This window comes from Balaenoptera borealis, assembly GCF_965194805.1.
Source record: "Balaenoptera borealis genome assembly, chromosome: 10".
Classification (NCBI taxonomy): domain Eukaryota; kingdom Metazoa; phylum Chordata; class Mammalia; order Artiodactyla; family Balaenopteridae; genus Balaenoptera; species Balaenoptera borealis.
The window spans coordinates 251,875-274,976 of NC_138874.1; the positions used below are offsets into that span (position 1 = coordinate 251,875).

The 23,102-nt window shown below is 40.1% G+C and overlaps 3 long non-coding RNA genes across 3 annotated transcripts in view; 2 read left to right on the plus strand and 1 right to left on the minus strand.

The window, feature by feature from the left end:
- LOC309635831 overlaps positions 1–8,382 on the plus strand; it is a 105,174-nt gene extending 96,792 nt beyond the window's left edge. The window contains exon 2 of the long non-coding RNA XR_014249053.1: positions 7,043–8,382. This is a non-coding gene — a long non-coding RNA (uncharacterized lncRNA). The remainder of the gene's footprint in view (positions 1–7,042) is intronic.
- Positions 1–23,102, minus strand: part of LOC309635833 — a 117,394-nt gene that overhangs the window by 81,022 nt on the left and 13,270 nt on the right. The window lies entirely within an intron of this gene.
- The window catches only part of LOC309635832, a 36,140-nt gene continuing 25,928 nt past the window's right edge, over positions 12,891–23,102 (plus strand). The window contains exon 1 of the long non-coding RNA XR_014249054.1: positions 12,891–13,135. This is a non-coding gene — a long non-coding RNA (uncharacterized lncRNA). The remainder of the gene's footprint in view (positions 13,136–23,102) is intronic.

Sequence of the window (23,102 nt, forward strand, 5' to 3'; positions counted from 1 at the left end):
AACAGGAAGGAGTATTTTATCATTTACAATGTTTGAATGACAGCACATGGTGATAATAAAAAAGAAAAACTGATTTTTAGTCAGTTTTATTATTGTTTTTACATTCTCTACACACAATGCACATCGTTATTGCCTACACCTGGGGTGAACTGCTTCCACCACCAAGTTGTGCCAGTACACTACCACTTACAAACATGGTAAGTAATGTGTCACTTACCATTATATTTAGCAGATTCGTCTATGTGGTTGCACTAGATGTAGATCATTCATTTTCATTGCTGTATAAGATATCATTGAGGGACTATACCGCAAATTTATTTATTCATCTATTTTTGATGGGCATTAGGTAATTTCTAGTTTGGGGCGACTATGAACAGTGCTGCTCTGAACATTTCTGTCTGTGTCTTTTGATGAACGTATGGAGGTACAATATTTCTGTTGCATAAATACTGAGGAGACTTTCTGGGGTCATAGGGTATGCATGTGTTTACCTTTGATATGCTGCCAAAGAGTTTGCCAAATAGTTGTACCAACTCACACTCTCACCACCAATGTGTGAGCACTCCTGCTGTCCCACATCCCTGTCAACACTTGGTATTTCTGTCTTTTCATTTTGGCCATTCTGGAAATTGTGTTGCATATACCCAAAATTATGAAATATTGGGAAATACCTGGAATATTGATTTCTTCAGAAGGGATCCTCAAGGGGAAGGAAAATATCAAATTCATTCAGGCATGAGAAAGCCTAAAAGATCAGCTCTAGATTATGTTAACGGAATATGACTATCAGAAATAGGGAGACCTATGTAAATAAGTGATGTTAATTTAACAAGTATTTATTGAAGGTGTGCTGTTAGGGATTGAATTGAGTGCCCCCTCACCCCACCGAAATTTATGTACTGAAGCCCAAACCTACAATGTGATTATTTAGAGATAGGGCCTTTAAAAAGGCAATTAGGGTTAAATTAGGTCAGAATCCAGTAGGATTGGTGTCATTATAAGAAGACACACTAGAGCTTTCTCTCTCTACGCACACACAGAGGAAAGGCCATGTGAGGACACAGCAAGAAGGCAGCCAACCTCAAGCCAGAAAAAGAGGCTTCACCAAAAACCAACCTGGCTGGCACCTTGATCTTGAACTTCTAGCCTCCAAAACTATAAGAAAATAAATTTCTTTTGATTAAGCCACCCAGTCTGTGGTATCCTGTTATGGCCGCCCGAGCAAACACATACTCTACATCAAGCACTATGCTAGGGACTGGGATGTCATGGTGAACAACATTAAGCTCCTAAATTCGAGAAGCTTGGGCTAGCCATGATGCCACTGGGACATGTGAGAGTATGAACTTTTGTAAAAGTGTGTCATGGACTTCTAGTGTGGACAGAACAGTAGATGGAGGACCCCCTCCTATAATTTGCATTTGCTTCCATCAGTGCCGTCTCTCCTTTTATTTCCTACCTATAGTTTTTGAAGCCCAGAGGCTTAATTCTAAGACACATTGATCTATTCTACCCCAGGGAGTCACTGTGTTTCATTGTTGCTATGATGTGTATTTTTTCATATTTTATTATCACTGAATTGAGACATGGTTATTGTTGATGGAGTCTTACCAATTGATGTCAGTCTGGATTGAAGTCAAGTTTTTCTAGAGAGGATTTGAGTTTGCTTTTGCCAGTCATGTGGGTCCATACCAAACTGATACCACTTTAAATTCTCTCCTTGAAGTTTTTTTTTTTTTTAACATCTTTATTGGAGTATAATTGGTTTACAATGTTGTGTTAGTTTCTGCTGTATAACAAAGTGAATCAGCTATATGTATACATACATCCCCATATCCCCTCCCTCTTGCGTCTCCCTCCCACCCTCCCTATCCCACCCCTCTAGGTGGTCACAAAGCACCAAGCTGATCTCCCTGTGCTATGCAGCTGCTTCCCACTAGCTATCTACTGTACATTTGGTAGTGTATATATGTCCATGCCACTCTCTCACTTCCTCCCAGCTTACCCTTCCCCCCTCCCCATGTCCTCAAGTCCATTCTCTACATCTGCGTCTTTATTCCTGTCCTGCCCCTAGGTTCATTAGAACCATTTTTTTTTTTAGATTCCATATATATATGTTAGCATACGGTATTTGTTTTTCTCTTTCTGACTTACTTCACTCTGTATGACAGACTCTAGGTCCATCCACCTCACTACAAATAACTCAATTTTGTTTCTTTTTATGTCTGAGTAATATTCCATTGTATATATGTGCCACATCTTCTTTATCCATTCATCTGTCGATGGACACTTAGGTTGCTTCCATGTCCTGGCTATTGTAAATAGTACTGCAAAGAACGTTGTGGTACATGACTCTTTTTGAATTATGGGTCTTCGTTGCTGCACGCGGGCTTTCTCTAGTTGCGGCGAGCAGCAGCCACTCTTCGTTGCGGTGCACAGTCTTCTCATCGCGGTGGCTTCTCTTTGTTGCGGAGCAGAGGCTCTAGGCTCACAGGCTTCAGTAGTTGTGGCATGCGGGCTCAGTAGTTGTGGCTCGTGGGCTCTAGAGTGCAGGCTTAGTAGTTGTGGCACATGGGCTTAGTTGCTCCGCGGCATGTGGGATCCTCCCAGACCAGGGCTCGAACCCGTGTCCCCTGAATTAGCAGGTGGATCCTTAACCACTGCGCCACCAGGGAAGTCGTCCTTGAAGTTTTCTGACCCATATTGGTAAAGCCAATTTAGACCACAAACCAAAATGAGAACCTGTCTGCAGTTCCAATTTTCAGGGGAAATTTAGTTTTCCTCCTTCCACCCAGGGCCAGGTTTAAATATCTAAGGTTTCTGCGTAATCTCTGCTTAGAAGGTTTCTTTTCCATGAGGATGCAGCCTTTTGGACTTTCTGACTTTTGCTGTTGAAGGAGGTGACCCCTCCCCTTAGAGACTCTCCATCTTGGGTTTTTTTCTCTTTCTTTAGAGTACATAAAACAGTACCTTTGGGCTTCCCTGGTGGTGCAGTGGTTGAGAATCTGCCTGCCAATGCAGGGAACAGGGGTTCGAGCTCTGGTCTGGGAAGATCCCGCGTGCCGCGGAGCGGCTGGGCCCGTGAGCCACAATTGCTGAGCCTGCGCGTCTGGAGCTTGTGCTCCGCGGCAAGAGAGGCCGCGATAGTGAGAGGCCCGCGCACCGCGATGAAGAGTGGCCCACACTTGCCGCAACTAGAGAAAGCCCTCGCACGGAAATGAAGACCCAAGACAGCCATAAAAAAAAAAAAAAAAAAATTAATTAATTAAAAAAAACAAAAAACAGTACCTTTCACAACAGAGGGGATTCAATAGAAATAAAACTCTGTCCTCTGATTCCTCCAGTGTTTTATTACATTGTGTGGTACCTATCTGTTAACATACCTCTCCTATCACTAGTCTCTCAGCCTGTGAGGATGAAAATGAAACTGGAGAAACATCTGACTCACCTCTGTACATGCAGATCGTAGCAATGTTCCTAGAACAAACTGGCAACTTAAAATGTGCATTGAAGAAATGAACAAGTAAGATCTTGAACAAGTAAATGCATAACCCATAGGTCAATCCTTTCCATCAATCTTTAGTGCAACTGAGACAATAGTGGTGAGATAGTCTTAAATCTATAGATATTAGAATTGGCATTTAAAAACGTGTTTTATAAAAATACTTTGTTGATACATTAAATATTCACAACATATTGCTAAGGAAAACATAGGTCAAAACAGTAGGTATTGTATATATCACTTTTAAATGATTTCTATATATAATAATATACCAAAATATTAATAGCTAATTGTAAATCATAGATTTCTAGATAACTTTTTCTTATTTCTGCTTTCCCAGACTTTCTAAAATTTCCTCAATGGCTATATAATAACACACATATGCACATGATACATATTGGGTTTTTTCTTAAATAAGTCTGAAGGGCTTCCTTTGTGGTGCAGTAGTTAAGAATCCACATGCCAATGCAGGGGACACAGGTTCGAGCCCTGGTCTGGGAAGATCCCACATGCCGCGGAGCAACTAAGCCCGTGCGCCACAACTACTGAGCCTGAGCTCTAGAACCCATGAGGCACAACTATTGAGCCCGCATGCCACAACTACTAAAGCCCGCATGCCTAGAGCCTGTGCTCCGCAACAAGAGAAGCCACCACAATGAGAAGCCCTCACACCGCAACAAAGAGTAGCCCTGCTTGCCTCAACTGGAGAAAGCCTGCACGCAGCAACGAAGACACAAAGCAGCCAAAAATAAATAAATAAATTTGTTTAAAAAATAAATTTATTTTAAAAATAAATAAATAAAAATAAGTCTGAAAAAATGAGATAGGAATTTTGTGTTGTTTCCATCCTCTGAAAGGAAAATTGTTACTTTCCTTAATGAAATAGAACTTGGATGCCCCAATATTGGCAATGGAGAGAGACTCTTAAAATGGGAAGAGACAGCTAGATTGTGTTCCCAGCCAGTCAGTGTCAAATAAGAAGCAGCAAAAATGTGTCAGAATCTTCACACTGGTAAGTGTAATTTGAAAGTTTGTGTCATATTATAGTGTACTATTATATTGGGTGGGAGAACACATGATTTGTTTTCATAAATAATAAAAACTACAGAAAAACACTGACCACATCTTCTTATCTGATGGAACTTGAATTTTGAAAGGTTAAGAAAGTCGATATGAGTTTCCCAAGATTCACCTTCCCCTTGGAGATCTCTCAGTAATTACTGCAGGTACTACCATCATGTCCTGAGCCACTCCTTAAACACTGGAGCCCAAATATGGACACATATCACTTTCATGGGCATCAACAAGCTTGGACCACGAAAACAAAACTTAACTAATGACAAAAGGATAACAAAATGGAATTACTCATGGAGCTTAATTAAAGCTTTATAATCAGCTTACATTACGTAAGCATTGCTGGGACTTTCCTGCTGGCGCAGTGGTTAAGAATCCGCCTGCCAATGCAGGGGACACGGGTTTGAGCCCTGGCCTGGGAAGATCCCACGTGCCGCAGACCAACTAAGCCTGTGCGCCACAACTACTGAAGCCCAAGCACCTAGAGCCCGTGCTCCACAACAAGAGAAGCCACCTCAGTGAGAGGCCTGCACACCGCAATGAAGAGTAGCCCCTGCTCGCCGCAACTAGAGAAAGCCCACATGCAGCAACAAAGACCCAACACAGCCAAAAATAAATAAATAAAATTTTAAAAACAAAGCAAAACAAAATAAGCATTGCTTTCTATAAATCACAGATACCATCTCATCCTGAGAGTAGGAGAGATGTTTTATTCAGAAGTATACACATGTCTCAAAATGTGCCCACAAACCAAAATTCCAGAGCCATGAAAAATATGCAAAGAAAGGTAGCCAAAAATTCTATAATCCAAATGTAGATGGGATCCAAAACAAATTAATATCTGAAAGAATCTGACAAAATTTGAAAATAAGTATATTTAATAACTCACTGAGGAATAAATTTCATCGTATGAGCAAGAATTTGTGAAGCAAAAACAAAAAAAAAAGGAAAAGCAAAATGAAAGAAAAGTTACATAAGAATCCATTTAAAATCTTAGATGAAAAAAAAAAATCTTAGAAGCAAAAATAGAGTCATTGAAATTAAAAATGCAGTAATCAGGAAAACTAGTCCAGAAACACTAAACAAAAAAAATTAGTAAATTGGAAGATACAGTGAAAAACTTATCCAAAACACAGCACAGAGAGACAAAGACATTAAAGTTATGAATTTTATGTAGTTAAGAGAAATGAGAGGTAAACTGAAGGACTTTGACATATGTAAGATAGGAGCTTCACTAGGAAAAATTGGCAGTTATTTAAGAGAAGCAATATTTAACCAGGTAATAGGTGAAATTTTTCCCAAACTGAAGAAAGATATCAGTCATCAAAGTAAAACTTTAATCCAAATACCAAGCAGGATAAACAAAGATAAACCTATACCAAGACATATTACAATTTAGCTAGAAACATCAAGGATAAAGAGAAAAATATTAAAAGCCTCTAAAATTTTCCATAAGGGAATGACAACTAGCCTAATTTTTTATCAGCAATAGATATTGCTCTAGAAATCTATATCTGGGTAAAATATCATACAAGAGTAAGGGCAAGGGCTTCCCTGGTGGCGCAGTGGTTAAGAATCCGCCTGCCAGTGCAGGGGACACGGGTTTGAGCCCTGGTCCGGGAAGATCCCACATGCCGCGGAGCAACTAAGCCCGTGGGCCACAACTACTGAAGCCTGCACTCTAGAGCTTGTGCTCCGCAACAAAGAGAAGCCACTGCCAAGTGAAGCCCGCGCATGGCAACAAAGAGTAGCCCCCGCTCACCGCAACTAAAAGAAAGCCCGCGCACAGCAACGAGGGCCCAACACAGCCAAAAATAAAATAAGTAAATAAATTAATTTATATTTTTTTAAAAAAAGAGTAAGGGTAAAATAAAAACTTTCAGAAAAATGCTAAGAGTTTAATAGCCACAGGATCTCATGAAAACAATAATTAAAGAGTAAATTTTAGTAAGAATAAAACTGAAGAGGAATGAAAGTAGAGAATTAAGAAAAAGCAATAAGCAGAAAAATTATAAAATGACACTTATGAACATGACAATAATATCTCATTTCTGTGTTAAAAAAAGGAACAAATAACACACTTGCAACAACAACAAGATGGGGTGGTGTTGATTAATATGTGGCTAGGGCTTCCTTGGTGGTGCAGTGGTTGAGAATCTGCCTGCCAATGCAGGGGACACGGGTTCGAGCCCTGGTCTGGGAAGATCCCACATGCCGCAGAGCAACTAGGTCCGTGAGCCACAATTGCTGAGCCTGCGTGTCTGGAGCCTGTGCTCCGCAACAAGAGAGGCCGCGATAGTGAGAGGCCCGCGCACCGAGATGAAGAGTGGCCCCCACTTGCCGCAACTAGAGAAAGTCCTCGCACAGAAACGAAGACCCAACACAGCCATAAATAAATAAATAAATAAATAAATAAATAAATAAATAAATAAATAAATAAATAAAATAAAATAAAAAAAGTTGAAGGATACAAGATCAATATTCAAAAATTAATTGTACTCTATACACTAGCAGTGAAAAATCTGAAACAAAATTTAAAAATAATTCCATTTGCAATAGCATGAAAAGAACAAAATACATAGGAATAAATTAAAAAATATATATATATGTGGCTAAAATGTGTTAAGATCCATGTTATATTCAGGAAGGGGACAGAAATAGTGAATAACTTTATACCTGGTTAGAGAAGGAGACAATTAAATATATAAGCTTTTAAATTAATTATTAGTACTAAAATTAGAAAAAAGTCCATAGTTTATAAAACAACAAAGAGGGAAAAAAGGAATATAAAAAGCTTTATTAATTCAATGTAATAATAATAGTAGCAAACACATATAGTTCTTACTATGTGTCAGACATTGTAATTGAGTAAAGGAGGGGGGAAAAAGCAATAAAAGGGATACAATACAGAAAACACAAAATAATATGTTAGAAATGATTCTAAATTTATCCATAATCAAATTATAATAATAATTGTAATTACAAGTAATATATTATCCTATTTTTACAAATAGAAAAAAAAATACTGTTATATGCTACTTATAAGAGACACATTTAAAACAAAACCAGGGACTTCCCAAGTGGTCCAGTGGTAAAGAATCGACCTTCAGGGGAGGAGGGTTCCGTCCCTGGTTGGGGAACTACAATTCCACATGCCACAGGGCAACTAAGCTCACGCGCCTCAACTAGAGAGCCCATGTGCCACAAACTACAGAGCCCATGCGCTCTGGAGCCTGCGTGCCACAACTAGAGAGAGAAGACCTTCACGCCACAACTAGAGAGAAGCCCGAGCCCCGCAACTAGAGAGAAGTCCACGTGCCGCAACAAAGATACCTCAGGCCACAACTAAGACCCGACGCAGCCAAAAATAAAGTAAAATAAAAACAAAATCCCACTAAAAAGTTGAAAATGAAAGCCTGAAAAATGTATGATGTGCAAATACTAATCAAAAGAAAGCTAGTATAGGGGCTTCCCTGGTGGCGCAATGGTTAAGAATCTGCCTGCCAGTGCAGGGGACATGGGTTCGAGCCCTGGTCCAGGAAGATCCCACATGCTGCGGAGCAACTAAGCCCATGCACCACAACTACTGAGCCTGTGCTCTAGAGCCTGTGAGACACAACTACTGAAGCCCGCGTGCCTGGAGCCCGTGCTCCACAACAAGAGAAGCCACCACAATGAGGAAGCCTGCGCACCGCAACAAAGAGCAGCCCCCGCTTGACGCAACTAGAGAAAGCCCACGTGCAGCAACGAAGACCCAACACAGCCAAAACTAAATAAATAAAATAAATACATTAAAAAAAAAAAAAGCTAGTATAGGGACTTCTGTGGTGGTCCAGTGGTTAAGACTCCATGCTCCCAATACAAGGGGCCCGAGTTCTATACCCAATCAGGGAATTAGATCCCCACAAGCCACAACTAAAAGGTTCCCGCACGTGGCAACGAAAATCCTGCATGCCGCAACTAAGACCCAGCACAGCCAAATAAATAATTTTTTAAAAAAACAAACAAACAAACAAAAAAACAACTAATACTAAACTTTCTTTGGGTTATTTGTATGGAAATATGTTAATATAAATGTTTCAGACATTACATGAAATTTCTAAAAATCTTATATGTTCTGGTATAATGTTATAAGTCATAATTCTAGTGATTACTTTAAAATGTATATCTCAGAAATAACTAAATTTCCTTGTCAATTGCATTATTATGAACTTTCATCAAATCTTTAACCGTGGTCATTTTTAAGTCTTTTGTCATTTACAGACAGTTCTGGGTGTACTCTGATGCTTTTGCAAAAATGTTCCTGTAAAAGTGTTTCATCTTCAAGGAATCCATGGAAAAGACTCTGACAAGTACAGGTTTCTGGTAACTGACTGTACTGCTGAACTGAATGAATAAGCATTTTCAGAACTCTAATGGAAAACTGATGAATTCATAAAAGTGCTAACAAAAGATCAATATGAAAAAAAAAATTAATTACATGGGACTAAGTGAACTGATGAGGATGAGTATAATTTTTGTGACTTTCTGTTTGAATAATAATAAAAAAAAATTCCACAAGGACTCAGAGGCAAAAGATACACAAATCAATTTTCACTGCAAAGTAAAGGAGCTGTTACATTGGAGGATTACAGGACTGAACGTCAATATTATGACACAGTATGACTGTGTTTCGTGTTTGGTAATTGCAATCATTGTTGCTTTTGTTGTAGTCATCCATTTACAATGCTTGGTGTCAGTTTATTTATCTCTCGTAAAAATAAAATACAGTGTGTGTGTGTGGAAAAAAAAAAAGGCTACTAGGCTTTTAGTCATTTTTAAATTGACTCATTTTACAAAAAGATGTCTGCCTCTCAGATACACCATCAGGGTTATAGGGACAGCTTTTTTTGGTCTTTTTCTTTTAACTGTATTGTTCATCAATTATCTGAAGTGTGTTAAATAGTGCCTGGAACACTGAAGGTGCTCAATAAATGATAAATGAATGTATGAATAAATGAATATACTTACAATATGTCTTACTGATTGGTGAAGCAAACAACAAAATGTGTTTATGATTCTAGATTGTATGCAGGCTGGATTGTACTGTGCACAGGAAAAGGAAGAGTCTCTTTACACTCATTTTCTTTTAATAGCAAGCATTAATCACCAATACAATCTACACATAATAAAGTTTTGTAGTAGTTGGCAATACATTAAAATATTTATTATAATACAAAAAAAAAGAAAACTTGTATAGCAAAATTAATATCAAATGGATTTTAAGAAATATATTAATAGGAATTATGAAGGAAACACACAGACTTAGAGGGAAAATCCTTTAAGAAAGCACAATAACCATAAATGTGTATATAGCCTTTAAATATATAAAAGGAGAAATTTACAGTTTCACAGTTGATTTGGGATTTTATCTCAAGCAGACAAATAAACGAGAAAAGATATAGACTATTTTAGCAACAAATACATATATATACTGAGACTGAGTGTTCAATCTCATGGTATTTTATCCCCTAACAGCCCTGGAGATTACACCATTAATGTAGCTCAACCCTTACAAAAAAGTGATGAGCTTGGAAATGCATATACAACCCTAATGTCTGAACTCTATGTTTATAATTTCCAGTTATGCCATAGATCCTGGGGGTTTCGAGTTAACATAAGGGCTTCCTCACATGGTATAGGGGTTTTCCAGCTTAAGGGCTTTCTGAGTGGCCTTGTGATGACCTATCCCAAACGACATAAAAGAAGACTGGAAAAAAGAACATAGGGAAAATGCTCAATCACACTAACAATCATGAAAGTGCATATATAATTTACAAGATAACTAGCAAAAATTACTTAATCCATAAATACCAAGTGTTGCTTAGGATTTGGATTTGCTGATGGTAGCAGAAAATAACATGAGTGAGAAATCTGGCAGCATCTAGTAAAGATCTAAATGATGCATATCCTTCAAGCTGGCAATACCTATATAGTTCTTTTAGGTATATATACTATAGTATGTAAGGAGGCAAGTATAAGGATGATGATTGCAGCAATAGCAAAAGAAAAGAAAATCACTTAAATGTCCAATAGAGGAAATTTTAAAATAAAGTATATTATATTCAAACATGAAATATTATAAAGTGGCTAAAAGGAAAATTAGAATTTCAGGTATCAACATGAATAAATCTCAAAAAACACATTGAACAATGTAAGTTGCAGAATGATGTGTATGCTAAAATACCACTTCTACAAAGCTTGAAAAAATACTCTATATTCTTTATGGATACATACATATATGGTAATAGTATTGCTATGATCTGAAAGTCTATGTCCCTCTAAAATTCATATGTTGAAATCTTAATGCTCAATGCAATGATATTAGGAGGTGGGGCCTTTGGGGGGTGATTAGGTCATGAGGGTGGAGCCCTCATGAATTAGCTTAATGCCTTTATAAGGGGACAAGAGAGCTCCTTTGTCCCCTTCCACTATGTGAGGGTAACGAGTCTGCAACCCTGAAGAGGGCCCTCACTTGACCATGCTGGCACTTTGATCTCAGTCTACCAGCCTCCAGAACTGTGGGTAACAAATTTCTGTTGTTAAAAAGTCACCCAGTCTGTGGTATTTTGTTATAGCAACCTGAGTGGGCCAAGAGAAGCATTAAACACTCACGGCATTGAAAAACACAAAATTCAGGACAATGATTACCCTCTAGGTGGGCAAGGAGGGGACTGGATTTGAGGACAAGTACACAGGGAACTTCAACTAAATCCATAAATTTCTACATTTTTTAACCTGAGTGAAATTTAATAGGATGTTAAAAGGGGTTTTCTTAATATCTTTGAAATTCAGCTAAGGCCCTAAAGCCAAAGAAACTTACTAGACACATTCTGCAGAATTTTATAACAAATGACCTTCAAATATCTTAATCCCCATCTGTCATCTCCAGTCATTTTAAAAGGCTATACATTCACTGATGCTTTGAATAGGGCACTTTGAAGGGGATCTTTAGGAGGAGAAAGGCTTTGGCTCCCCTACACCCCACTGTGGTGGGATGTTCCCCCCGCCCCATTGCCAAGCCAAGTGAGGGGCCCCAAGCAAATCAGTTACAGAGACTAGAAGTACCTACAAGAGAGGAGACTGGTGTCTATTTCCCGGCTGGATGTTTACAGAGCCCTGACATTGCAGGTCCTGGTGCTGCTTCAAGACCAGCGAGAGCAAGAGTTCTCAGGAGAGCCGATGAGCACCAGCAGACATTTGTTGGCATCTGTGCCTGGGCTCTTATGCCCATCTGGAGAATTGCAAAGGCAGGACACTGGCTGGGGCAACACACGGTTACAGGGTGGGGAGAGAGGGCTGATTAGATGGGCAAACTTTTTGCCAGAAAAGGATGCATGTTTTCCCATTGACCAAAAGGCCCTGCAAGGAGTAGCTAGGCATGAGTCATCTTGTAGAAACCCTGCAGCCCAAGAGCACAGCTTCCTGAGGCAAGGGGTCCCCAGCAGGAAGAGGCTTTAGCCCCAGAGATGTGGGGCAGAGGCTGAGAGTGAATTTCAAGAAGCCAAATGAAGAATATCTGGAACAGTATGAAGCCCCATTCATGGGTTCTCCAAGCAAACTACACCCACACCTGAATGCTTAGATTAATGGAGGCGATGAGGTCCAGCCAGCAGTAGGCAAGAGAGGGCTATACACAACACCAGCTAAGTACAAAGATTGTTTTGCTCCCCTTTAATCTGTATGCTGGGCCCCATGCTAGAGCAATCAGAAAGCAGGAGAGAGGCGAGAACCAGTCAGAAAAATCACTCAAAGGAAAGCCATGATCTCCTACCTCACAGAGGCAGCAGTAAGAAGAGTTAAAAACTATTCCATTTGAGCTGCACATGATATCGGACTAAGCTTTTGCATGTCCAAACACGGGACTCCTCTTACAGCTAAATGTTAGCGGAGAGCTATGGGATCTATCAGAAATGTCAGTCACGGCAAGAAAGGGAGATTTAGCAGGGTGTCATTGAAAGCCATTGTGAGAGAAAAAGTTTGTTTCTCATTTCTGTCTCCCGGAGTTTAGCCCTGGGCTGAACTCATTCCACGAGGCAGTTATACAAACAGGGCAAAATGTTACTGTTTATTAAAGCTTGATGATGGTTTGGTCCGTAGCAGCCTTCAAGATGGCCCCAGTCATCAACGGTGACTGCCTCCCACTATTCACACCCTTTCGTAGTCCCCTGCCACAGGGTACCAAGGCTGGTTTGTGTGACCAATAACATCTGGTAGAAGTTAAAGTTACTTCTGAGATTAGGTTCTAAAAAAAGACCGTGGCTTCCCTCCCTCTTCCTCCCTCCCACCCTCCCTCCCATCTCCCCCTCCCCCAGCCCTTGCTCTGGGAGAAGCAAGTCCTATGAAGAGTTCTACTTGTAGAAGAACTGAGCCTCTGGCCAAAAGCCAGCCAGAAACTGAAACCTGCCAACAACATGAGTGAGCTGGGAAGCAGATTTTCCAGCCCCAGCTGGGCTTGAGATTTCTGCAACCCCAGACTGCAGTTTGTCTACACTTCCTAAGAGGCCCTGAACCACCCAGGTAAGCCACTCCCTGACTCCTGATCCGCATAAACTCTGTGAGATAACAGATGTTTTCTGTTTAAGCTACTACATTTTGAGGCAACTTGTTATACAGCAATAGATAATTAATACAGTGGGTTCATAAATTTTTATTCCTTATGTTCTTCTGAATGTCTAAAACATTTCTTAACAATTTAAATATATACCATGGAGATTTTCCCCATGTTTAGCATCTTGAAGCTAAAGTAAAGGAATCTTTTAGGGCTGAGCACATTCAAAGTATTTAGACACTGTCTCTAACTTGGATGAAAATTCTTATGGCTCCCCAAGAGCATTCTCAGAAAAGAAACCATGCTTTGGAAGTGAGAAATGTCATGAAATGAGTTACTCTGAAATCAAATTATTAAAATAGTCTACAGAATCAATGGTCGATGGTAAAGGAATCAAACAGTGCCACCTGGGAGTGCAGGTTAATATTTACATACATATAGAAGGAAGGTACCAAAGGAAGAGGGACAAAAAAAGCAACATTACTGCAATGTTCCTTACTGACACTAGATGGCAATAAAGTTTTATCGTGCAATTATATTTCAGTTACACTGTTTAACCAGGGTAAAAATACTTTTAATGTAACTCAAAAAGAAAAGGAAATTCTTTCTTTTTTTTTTTTTTTTAAACATCTTTATTGAAGTATAATTGCCTTACAATGGTGTGTTAGCTTCTGCTTTATAACAAAGTTAATCAGTTATACATATACAATATGTTCCCATATCTCTTCCCTCTTGCATCTCCCTCCCTCCCACCCTCCCCATCCCACCCCTCTAGGTGGTCACAAAGCACCGAGCTGATCTCCCTGTGCTATGCGGCTGCTTCCCACTAGCTATCTATTTTACATTTGGTAGTGTATATATGTCCATGACACTCTCTCACCCTGTCACATCTCACCCCACCCCCTCCCCATATCCTCAAGTCCATTCTTTAGTAGGTCTGTGTCTTTATTCCCGTCTTGCCACTAGGTTCTTCATGGCCTTTTTTTTTTTTTTTCTTCCCTTAGATTCCGTATATATGTGTTAGCATACTGTATTTGTTTTTCTCTTTCTGACTTACTTCACTCTGTATGACAGACTCTAACTCCATCCACCTCATTACAAATACCTCCATTTCATTTCTTTTTATGGCTGAGTAATTATTAAGAAATTAAGAAATTATTTCTTAATTATTACTCAGTTAATACTATTTTTGAATTATTATTTCCAAATGGGAATTAAAAGAGTTACTTGTATTGATTTCTGACCTAAATCCATTTTTGAAAGCAGTTTAAACATATTTATTATTCACTTTATAAAAATAATAGCTTAATAATATTAATAATGGTACTATTAGCATTCATTCAGCTCTTCCTCAGCATACCTGAAATTTGGGATAATTTAGGCAGAATTTAGGCAGAACTGAATCATAGTTTACTTTTGAAAGATTGGTGCTTATAAATCAAACTAGGAAAGTTCTCCAATAATTAACACAATAACACATTTCTCATTCTTTTCCTTCAAATTATTACCTATTTTAAGAGACTGTGTAGCATAATAATTAAAAGCACAGACCCTGGAACCAGATTGTGTAGATTTAAATTCTAGCTCTACTTTGGATTGTATATCTCAGTATCTACCTCATAAATGAGTAACAAATGAATTAGTATACGTAAAGCACTAGGAATAATACTTGGCACTTAGAAATGCTATTTAAATATTAACTATTTTTATTATTCCACATAAGCTCCCTGTATCTGAGGTACAAAGTGCTATGGAAAGATATAGTAAAAACTGAAGCATGAAATCTAGGTCAATTTCCCAATGTTACACAATTGACAGAATCAAAGTCCACAGATAAACTAGACCAACATTTGGAATTGCACTTTACTATTGACATAGAAGGTATGCTTCCAAAGAAAAGGAATAAACTAGGACTTAAAACATAAACCTTCTAAATCCTGAGCCAATGAACTTCCCACTGCACCATGACAAATAATTCTTATTTATGGACTGAAGAAATGACAGATGAAATTTTGAAATATTAACAGACACTTTCATCCACCTACATTATTATAGTTATAACCATCCTCCACCTCATGAGATGTTCTGCTTTAATTGCCTCAGAGAATGACACAGAAGAATCCAGAAAACAGAGTATTTTAAAAACTTAGGCCAGGCATTAAGGCAAAAAGATTTAGAAGCGGACTTCCCTGGTGGCTCAGTGGTTAAGAATCCACCTGCCAATGCAGGGGACACGGGTTCAAGCCCTGGTCCAGGAAGATCCCACATGCCGCGGAGCAACTAAGCCCGTGTGCCACAACTACTGAGCCTGCGCTCTAGAGCCCACGTGCCACAACTACTGAAGCCTGCATGCCACAACTACTGAAGCCCACACACCTAGAGCCCATGCTCCGCAACAAGAGAAGCCACTGCAATAAGCCCACGCACCGCAAGGAAGAGTAGCCCCCACTCGCCACAACTAGAGAAAGCCCGTGCGCAGCAACAAAAAAAAGACCCAATGCAGCCAAAAATAAAAAATTAAAAGATTTAGAAGGAAACCTGACATATTAGGACAAAGCTTCCTGTGCTGTCAATACTCAAAAAGATTTGTCTGATGAGGAAGAATAGGGAGATTTGAAAGAAAAGCCAAGACACTAGTGTGCCCCTGAGAAGGGACCCTGAGTCTGATCCTACTCCCATCCTAATCTGAGCCCTCTGTTTGAGGTCACAGGGAGGAATAATAAAATGCCTAGCTTTGTTTAAGGATTCTAGAGCAGAAGATTCTGCCCCCTCTCCATATGAAATCTGAGGGCTGTAGGACTCTAAATTCCTGTGTCTAGCATGTATAGGAGTAATGGAAAATCTGTATGCTATGTCTTGGCAGATGGTCCCATAAGAGTCCCACATAGTTCCCAAAGCCGCAGAGTGGTGTGGTGGCAGTAGAATGATGGCAGAAATATAAGACAAGCACAGAAGCAGAGTTTCTCATAGTGCAGCTGGTAAGGAAGCATTAGAATGTTAGCAACACAGAGAGAGCTACAAGAGCCAGTCATTGAGAAGCAGTAGACTGAAAGAGGCTTGGCCATCAGAAACAAGGGAGGACACAGCAGGAACTACCTTGGAAAATGGGTGTATATTCTGGAAAGTGGGTGTATTAAGATATTGGTTCAGCTGTTTTCACAGAGACTAAAATAACAGAGCCTTAAACAAGACGGAACACTCATTTTTGTCACATAGAAGTTCAAGGTAGTAGTAGTCTAGGGGGCTAGAGCTGGTCTGTGCTACCAGGTCATCAAAGAACCCAGGTTCCTTCTATCTTGTTGCTCTGCAACCCACCAGAATATTGCCCTTCTGCCATCACAGAAACAAAGCTGGCTCGCTATCACCATATCTTCATTCCATCCTGGGAGAAAGAGTAAAAGGGATGTGGACAGCTGTGGGCCAGCAGATGCCATTTAAGGGCATGACGATACCTAGCTTTAGGAGAGCCTGGGAAATGCAGTCACTGCATGGGTAGCCATACCCAGATAAAAATAAGGTGGTTCTTTGACTAAAGAAACAGAAAATGGGTATCTATGAATAAGTGATGATCTCTGTCATGCTTAGTAGCTCTTGAAAGTTGGTGTGGGGTTCGGGGGGGCGGATATATTCAGAGGGCAAGATTATACACTTTCCAATGCCTTGATGCTACATGATCCCCTTGAATCTTAGATGCAGCCCTGGGCAGGTAAGGGAGGCCTGAAATTTAACAAAATTAAGTTTCTCCCACTCACTGAAATGGAGACATAAAATAGAAATTAAATTCAGCTATTGAAAAAAATGAAGAAAGTTACATTTTTATACACTTTAGTTTGTGGACTGCCACAACAGCTACTCTTAATTCATATTACTTGAATATGCTTGGAAAACATAAAGCTACAGTTCTTTATAAAACCTTGACAAATTTTGATTTTGCAATTATTGTGATATAGTAACAATTACAATGAAAACACTGTTATATGTTTTTAAATCTTCACTATTCAAAATAATTCTACCAAATTTATTTATTCATTTTATCTCCAAATTCCTACGCAGTTTATTCCTAAACTCCTTTCCACAGCTGGCTAAAACAGGTGTGGGCACATAATCAAAAGCAGTCATTTGTAGACTGGCCAGTGCATTTCAGATGGCTTTTAACAAAGGCTCTGCCCACAGAGACAATGATGATAAACAAGCCAGTCAGTTTGTCCCTTTTGGGCATCCAACCCAGAAATAGATTGGAGAGAGTATGATAGAGCTATTTAGAGAAGCAAAGAAGTCACAGAATCAGGCTATGAGCCAGCAGCAAAGGTCTTAAGGCACCATCAGTTAAATAGATGTGTGATGTGAAATAGAAATCACCATCAGTACTTGGGCTGCAGACTCACAAAACAACTGATGTGCTCCCCTACATCTTCTACCCTTTCTTGTAGTTAGGTTGGAGCCGTGTGTCTAGTTCTGGACAGTGAAAGGTGAGCAGAAGTGTCAGGAATCACTTCTAGGTCAAGAACGAATGGTAGGACCCAGGAGGGGTCCCTCCAGCTTTTCCATCCCTTGTACAATGACTTTGGAAGCCACATGTTAATATGGCAGCACCACAGGATGATGGGCCTGGGGCCTCTGAGTGGAAGGAAATCCCTGCTGACTACATCACTTTGTGTGTACAAGAAAGACATTTCTGTTGTGTAAAGCCCCTGAGACTTGAGAGTTGGTCTATTGTGGCAGCTAGTGGTTAGTTATCCAGACTAGCACAGCAACTAAATGTTACAGTGCTTCCCATACTATAATTATTGTAGTGACAATAATTACACAGTTGCAACTTGTTGTTAAAAAGAACCAGTAAGTCTGGAACAGTTGTTTACAGCTGGTGTTTGTCCTGACCATGGCAGAGTCCATTCTGATCATACCCATGCCATCTCATTTGGTAAATATTTCACATATTGCCCTCCTTATAGAGAAATCCTATTTACTTGTGTCCTTCTATTTATACTAAAAGTGAAAGCTTAAAAGTGTAAAATGTATTTGTAAATTATGTCAGGAGTTATAAATTAATGGATCAAATCCAAAAGACCTATTATATACATTAGACAAAAAGATAAAAAAGCTTAAATACAAGGGAAGAAAATGAGACAAACTCTAAAAGAAATGAGAAAAAATGAAGTCTTTAAGTTATTATAGGTTACTAAGACCAAGGGAAAAAAACTGAAAAGAGAATTATTATCTATCCATGAAAAAGGAAATATCTTTATATTTAGGTACCACTTCAGTTATTTTACTTGGTAAAGTTATGGCATTTCAAGAAAAGAAATAATTTTATCTTGTTTCCCAATAAATTACCTGTCTGAATGATACTTGCATATCAGTTGAATAAATTTAGAACAATTGAATGTATTTCATATACATTCCTGAAATTAAAATTTGCATTTCTTATACAGTTAAAATAGCAAAAGATGTAATCTAGCCACTTAAGTGAATGTTCTAAAGGATTAAATCCCATTTTCATTGATTCTCTCTCTCTCTCTGAAGATAAAAAGACTATGCATAATAGTTTATTTAGTATTAAGAGAACTAAACTTCTCTCGTTTACTTGTCTTTTCAGACTTATTGCAATTATTATAGTTTTATAGAACACATATGTATCCAAATGACAGAAAAATTGACTAAAATGCATATTGCCTTATATTATACAAATCTTAACATATTCAATTATATATTAAAATATGTTCATTTAATATGCTAATAATAACATAAAAGTCTGCCATTATTACAGAATGCAAAATACAATTCTGAAGTTTAAATATATACTCCATCATAGCATGATTTCCCCAAAACCTAATAACATGAAATCAATTTTTTTTTTAACATGGAGGTAGATAGTAGAAATTATTTTTAACCACTAGAAAAACAGAATAATTAGCTCCCAGGCCAAGAATTGCTTGGGAACCTGAATATGGATAAAGTTGTCTTCCTGAAACTTACCCTCCAGTGGAACTTTACTATATTGAAAAGTATGATTGAACAACCTATTAAGGTTCTACCATTCAGATCTATAGTACTTTTCTGCAGCTTACAACTCACTTTTAAACACACAGCCTCTCTGAACAGTTCTGTGAGATAGAGAGCACAGAAATTCTTATCTTAAGGTCCATGAACCTGGCAAACTGACCCTCTTCAAGTTGAATTTACTCCACAGTCCTATTTGTCTATTTTGTGAGACTCACAAGATTTTTTTTAATTAGTTGCCAATATTTAAAAGTTTAGAACTTTCACATTAAAATAAAGAACTGGCTGCCCCAGTGGCTCACATTCCCAAGCGGCAATAATTGGTTTGAGGTGAGTCCCTTTTTTGAGGACTCTTTCTCTCCAATTCATGACAATCCCCACCACTCTCTATTACTCCCCAAAACTGAAAATACAGGGTCAGTTGCCATTTATCAAGTTCTGCTGGGTCTCCTTCTCTCATAACATGGCCTTTCTGGTGCCTGGGCCTGAGGGAAAAGGAGCCTGGTCACCTCAGTCACCCAAGGACCAGTGAGGATGCATTACTTATAGTTAAGGCTTGGGACCTTTGCTGGAAATCCATGCAGCGGAATTTGGAAATAACTTAGAAGGTTAAATATGAAAAAGATCTTTCCAGATCATGTCCAACTCTTCATTGTACAGAAGAGGAAACTGATGTCCCAGAAGACTAAGTGGCTTCTATCGTGTCATACAGTGAGCTTGCAGAAAAGCCCAGCCCAGAGCCCAGATCTCTTAACTCCAGGCTCCTTCCACTGGGAAAGAAAAGGAGAGGAGAGGGGAGGAGAAGGGAGGGGAGGGGAGGGGAGGGGAGGAAAAGAAGCAGGAAAAAGAAACAACTACTGTACAGAGGAAGGAGAGTAGGGACAAGATCTCCTTTCCCCCTCCCCCAGGCTGTGGCAATCAGCCAACTGCAGCTTGCTGCATATTTAATTTAAACCTTAGTCTGCCCTGGCAAGGACAAAGTACAATCTGTTTTATGTAAAAAGTCTTCCCTGAGGAAAGCCTCGGCCTCCAGCTGCGAAACTGATTGATGTTCTTCAAGCCCCCAAAAACCTCTGCTGGGATGCAAGGTTGTGGTTTCCAAAAGAAGAGTTTGTAAAAGGGAAGCACCGAAAACAAAATTTTTTTCACTTTGTTGTGTTTCTCGCAATCTGGGAGAATTAGACTGAAACAGGGTGGGGAACATAAAAATAAAGACTCTGTTTTAAAAGCAGATTTCAGAGTTCCACAAGGGAGGGAAGGAGCTAGGGATGGCAGTGGGCTGGGGGGGGCGGAGAAAGCAGCTTATTTGCATAGCAAGCACTCTGCTTTTACCTAGACTGCCCATTCTAATCACTAAAGATACCAAAATGTTGTAGAGACACTTTAGACACACTTGGCAGAAGACTGAAAGCGTGGATGTTTTTCTGTGGAGTGTTTGTGAAACGTTCTAATAGAGATTAAAATCCATCTTATTTTGAAAATGTGGTATTCCCGATTCTCTCTTTAGGAGACCCCGATCTGAAGTGACACTTCTTGTGAAACCAAGGCCAGTTATGAAATACAGTTTTTGAGTTGCCTTCTGAGTGTTGCTGGATTGGTCAGCATCAGGTGAATCTCCTGCCGGGTTTTTGCTCCATCCCTTGTGATGTCTACACTCACTTGGGGCCCAATGCACAGGCAGCAACACTGAAGTGTACCCCTGAGTCCCAGAGCTGGCAAAACCACTATAGGATTTCTTAGGCTGACCAAGGTTAACCCCGGAGGCCTGCCCTTCCCTCTGGGCCCTAGGACCGCCCGGGGCCCACTATGTGTCAGGCTGGGAGGAGGGCATGGATTGGGGTACACAGGCCTGCCTTCACCTTCTGGCTCAGGGGGCGGAACTTCAGCTTAGAGCCAGAACAAAGCCACAGCCAGGTCAGGGCTAAGGAGCTTGGGCCAGTCTTGGGATGGAGCCAGGACCCAGAAACCATTGCCATGAGCCACCAGCTGGCTCTGGTCCCAGGAACATGTGCAGCTGCCGTGCAGGCCAGATTGGGCCTGTAGACTGTCGCTGTGCCAACAGCTCCATTAGGCCTCCCAGTCTCTGCTCCCGGCAGGCTCACACCCAATGGCCTGTGTACTTTGGCATCAGCCTACCTTTAGGTGTGTCCTGAGGTGACTGAATAAACATTTAGAGAAGCCACATCACCTGCTAGTTCTTATCGCTCTGGACATTACATTGTTGTTCTAAAAATCTATAGAGGTCAAGGTGTATAGGTACAAACCTCTGAAGTTTGTTGGCCTGATGAAAATGAAAGTGCCAACGATTTTCCTTAACTCTGTGTGGTCTAATTTAAGTGCCTGTCATTAGTACTCTAACTAGAGCAACCCAGGCTCCATGACTGTGGAAATAGAAATCCCGCCCCCTATGCCCAAATGTTGGGGGCAAATCAATGAATGGCCACATTCACAGCTTCCTGATACCTTGGGCGTAAAGCTTTGGTAATAAAGTTAACATCAGTACAATCATATCAAGAAAAGGTCAAAAAAAGGAAATCTTTATTTTAAAAAATATTATACTGTTCCTTTTCTATACTAGATCATCTTCTGTATCAATGGCTATTCTCCAAGTCAACGGGTCCCACTGACCATCTGGGAACTTTTTCTGAAAGATTAAGCTTCATCTCTTCCTAATTTTGCTCCCTCCCAAACTTGTTTAGCCCTCTCCAGCTTGGTTACAAATTCCAGCATTTTAACCAGCTGCACCTGGTCCATCTTTAGATTCTCTTATCACCAGGGAAAAGCCTGTACAGCTTCTCAGTAAATTTTGGCCTTAAGGCAGCTTCCTAAGGAGAATAAAGGGTAGCATCCCATAATCGGGCCAGCAGGATCAGTCCCATGGAGAGCAGCCCAATAGGGCTTAAGCTATAAAGACAAATAAGACAAGCTCTCAATGCTCAGGAAACTCATAATCTAAGGGCGGCCACTGCTATGTTGCTTAACAAGGTGATAAGCTACAGTGTGAACTGAGTGCTATGGGAACACAAAGGCAGCGATGATTAATTATACCGCGTATGGGGATTAAAGATCTGGGAATGTTTCCCAGAGAGAGTAGCAGTTGAGCTGAGACTTAAAGGATGAACAAGCTTTGATGAGGAGGAAATTTAGTGGGCAGAGTGCACCGCAAGATGCATTCCAGGAAAAGGCATGGTGCAGAAGTCTTCCCAGCACTGAGAAGTGGTGATATAGGAAGTGTTTGGAGCGAAGAAGGTCGTCTGGTACAGTTGGAGTTTATGATATAACGTAGGGGTGACACAAAGACTGAAGAGTTAGGTTAGGCCAGATGGTGATTGTCTTGAAAAACAAACTCCTTGGACTTTACCCTGAAGGGACTAGTGAAGCATGTGAAGGATTTTGAATGACTGGCTGGGTCAGGAGTTTAGGTTAGTGTGTGTGACGAGCAAGATGGTCTAGAAATGACTCTGGGAGGTCACTTTAGGTAGCCTGGCCAGACCAACTAGAGCAAGGGCCTCCCCCTTCTCCCCATGGTATGGGCTGCCCCAAACTCACTGGACTGGTGGCTTCTTCCCCACCCCCAGTCAGGGAAGCCACAGGCCCCCCTGCAGGCCTCTGATCTCCAGAGCTGCAAAACTGGCTTTCCTGGACAGCTGAAAATATCTAACACCTAACTCAGATTGCTTGGTGTCCCAGAATCTGTTTGTATCCCCACAGTGAGATAAGTTGTTCTCTCACTTTCTCTGTCTGGAAAGCAAGAAGGAAGTACGGTCCTTTGCCTGGAACATAAACCTTAGTAGATGGAGGAGAGGCTGAGATCACAGACTTCTGCTCTTCCTGTGGACACTTGCTCAGTAAATTTCTTCAAGAAAGCCTGTTTCTAAATCCACACCATAGGGTGTTACAAAATGCTTTCTGACCTTGGTGCTTTCTGTCCATGGT